Below are 3716 nucleotides of genomic sequence, written 5' to 3'. Positions count from 1 at the left end.
AAAATAAGATGCCCAAGTATAATTAGAGATTCCAGGAGCCTCAAGAATTTTAGCTAGTCATATATACTTTCTTGGGAAATATGTGTTTTTGGTATTTAAATATATTGCACTATAATTGTTTGGTTTCATGTATCTCACCTATTAGCATGCTGACTGTTTGAGGGAAGGTATGTGTCATTCATTTTTGTTATTGTCCTACCCAGTGTCCTAATTTGTTTTCAAATTGTACTTAAGCATCAACAAAAGCTTATTGATACACTGAATGAATAATTAGATTGAGGGTTTTACATAGATTGGTCAAAGTCCAGCATGCCTTTGTCCCCAAGTATTCCAAACTATTGGTGGATGAAGTGATCAAAGGAAGTATGAAAATCATCTGCAGTGTTTTCATTTATCACAAACTCTGATTAGTAGGATTCAATTGACTGAGAATGCTCTGTGTTTATTCATCATAAGGGCAGAGATGTATATGTACTCCTAAATCCCTTGTTCATGTCCTCTGCAGCTTGGATCACCTCATGCCCTGGACAGTCCTGGTTTATGCTGTTGCCTCAATGTGATTATTGTTTGTGTTCAATTTTGAAGTGTCTCTGGAAAATAAGTTACATGTCCACTGTATTTATAGCACATTTTACAAATCCATGTTTGTGAACCTGCACACTCTCCCAAATACAGGAGATTCAGTTATGTTGGAAGAGTTCTTGTTTTTTTCAACAGGTAAGTCCTTTTCCTATGCAGTTCTGAAGAAATGCCTTAGAGATATGGGAGAGTTGAATATTGCAGTTTTGGGAGATGACATCCTTGGTTGCCTTAATATGGTAGGACCTTTGACTTCCATGTGAGACGCCAAGGGATCAAACCCTCTTGGTGATGTTTTTATGAATCTTAGCCACTGTCTGCTCATTGCTTGACATTTGGCCTATTTGAAAAGGAAGAAGTGTCAGGTTTCTCTGAGGATTTGAATGCTAAATTCTTTCATACTCTGGCAAAAAATCCAATGCCAAGAGAACTGGCATAAAAGTGACTTCTGCAGTGATGATAATTTGGAGCTTCATATGGTTTTAATACCAAATGTGAGGTATGTGGCAAAGTTAGGTTGAAGACCTCTGATAATGATTGTTGTATCCTTGACTTTTTGTGTCCATTTATCTTCCTTCCCTAGCCAGCCTGACTCCTCCTCTCTGTGTGCTTGATAGGGCTATGTTCTTGTTAACCTGAGTCATAAATATCTGAGCCATACAGATGTGTATTTGTTCAGTATACACTTGCCAAATACTTCTTATGTGCTAAAACTAAGAATATATAGATTTCCAAAAAATCTCTGCATTCTGGGCACTTACTTTCTAGAAATTGAGATTGATACATAGATCATCAAATTATAGTGTGATAATGACCATGACATGATCTATTTAATGTCTTATGGAAATATTGAGGCAAGAGTGATTGATTAGCAGTTAAGTCTGAGGTATTCTATCCGTTGTTCAAGTACATATACCCAGTAGCAGTTAGGAATATCTGCCTGGGGGCTCAAGAAAGAGGCTGGTGCTAGTGCTAGAGTATTTTAAGTCATTAACAAAGAAATGGCATTTGAAGTCTACCAGAATGACACACAACATGGCTTAGCATTCAATGATGCAGTCCCTGAGGTTAGACGATTTGAGATAAAATACCAAAGAGTTTTTTCTTTTTTTCTTGAACTGTCTTAATTGTGGTTTTGTTAAATCAACTCTGTTGGAAGTATATATGTGGCAGGATGCGGCAAATGCTCAAATATATTTCTTATATGATTGAGTGAATAAACACAGAAACATGTAGCTGGTTCAGGATCAGCAGTTGGCCTCATGGCAATCACTAGCCCAGGGCAGGAAAGGAGTTGCTAACAGTTAAAGGTATTTCCTTTTGAAAGGCAAGTTGCAATTTTAAAGGCCCATCCCGGGGAGGGGGGGGGGGGTGCCAGTCAGGTTTTGTTTAAGAAAGGCCAAATGGCCCAAAGACCTGCTATTTCGTAGAAATGGAAGAGAGTCTTATCTAAAACCCCCCTTCTGAAGTTGACAGTTTACAAGCCTGCAGTTCCTGGAAACCATTTGTTCTTTAAAAAAATCTGATTTTGCTGAGTATAACCTTGTAAGATTCCAAAGGAAATATGTAATCACTCAACACGACCCCCCTCCCTTACCTAAAGGAGGGTGTAAGACCTTACGTCTCCTGTTCTGGGGTACTCAAGCTTGATTTGAATACATGAAATTCTCGGCCCGCTGTGCTAGCCAGCATAATAAAGTGCCACTTCCTATAATAGTCTCGGTGTCATGATCTCTCTATTTTTCCTGCTACATATAGAGTTCATGTTATATGTGAGCAAATATATGTGAAACTTCTTGAAAATTATTCTTCCATTATGCAAAGGAAATTGTTTGACTTACTATTAAGTGTGAAACAGATTTACTCTTTGGTAGTACTTAAATGAGATCTCTCTGTCTACTTACCTATGTGGGACAATTGAAAATTGTACTTTCTTTGATGGAAAGCATGGGGAGAAAAATACTGGTGGTGAAGAAAAAAATTTGTCGTGTAATTGAATATATCAGGAAACTAGTTTTACAATTTTCTATTGTTTTACAAGTATTTCCTCTTACCTCAAGGTATGAGAGATAAGGCAATCTAGGTTTTATCTTGTAAATGACAAAGGGAACCTAGTCCTGATTGGAGACATTCCAGCAAAGAATGCTTAGCTCTCCTACTCCTTCTACCCCCAGGACACAGAATAAGAATAAAACTCAGTGTCTCTCAAACAAAAATCGAAATCATCTGATAGTTCTTCAGTCCTGCAGTCACTATAAAATTCTCACTCCAGTGACAGGGAAAAATTTTCTGACCGTGGAGTATTAGAGACACTACTTGAGCAAAATGACATAAGGCAGTGGTTCCCCTAGGAATAGTATGTGGGAAATTCTATAAGATCCTTCTTTTTTTTTTTCCTGGGTTTTTTTGTTTTTTGTTTTTTTTGAGTTGGAGTCTCACTCTTGTTGCCCGGACTGGAGTGCAGTGGCCGCTCCCGGCCACTGCAGCCTCGACCTGCTAGGCTCCAGCGATCCTCTAAGATCCTTTTTAAACATGTTTTTGTTTAGGGTGTGAATTTGAAGATATAGGTATGATTTGCTTTAAGTAAACTTGAAGGAGAAAACAATTGGCATATGTGTTTCTATGTCGTGAGTAGATTCTACAAGCAGAAAATACATTTAATTATATTTCTTTCTTTTATTTTTACAGATAGAGTCTTAGAACAGTCATATCTTACTACAGCTTTTAATTCATAGACCCCAAATTCAAAATCCGAGAGACGGTCAAGGAGCAGCTCTGATGCAAACACACAAGGGTCTTTATTCAGGCTCGAGTCTGGGCTCATGTTTGAAGCTGATGCAGCAGCTTTAGGGACGAGAGCCCCGACTCAGGCTAAGACGCACCTTTTATACATAATTCTGAAGGGGTAGGGTGGCTTTACAAACTTGTACACACAGGATTGGATAAAAACTATATGACACAGTTACAAAGACTTTGATTGGTTGATTCAAGTTCGATTTGCACGGGCTCAGGCTTAGTTACTTGTGATGGACAAGTAACTGCCAAACGGGCGGAATGGAATGCCAGGTAAGCTAGGTTTAGCAAACAGGCTGGAGGTTTTAAACAAGGCAGAACCCACGGGGGTGGGGGGGTGGGGG

Source organism: Carlito syrichta, unplaced genomic scaffold (assembly GCF_000164805.1).
Source record: "Carlito syrichta isolate Samal-C Ts95f unplaced genomic scaffold, Tarsius_syrichta-2.0.1 Scaffold302888, whole genome shotgun sequence".
NCBI classification, from domain to species: domain Eukaryota; kingdom Metazoa; phylum Chordata; class Mammalia; order Primates; family Tarsiidae; genus Carlito; species Carlito syrichta.
The sequence above is the reverse complement of the archived record's forward strand: the minus strand, read 5'-3'. Positions refer to the sequence as shown.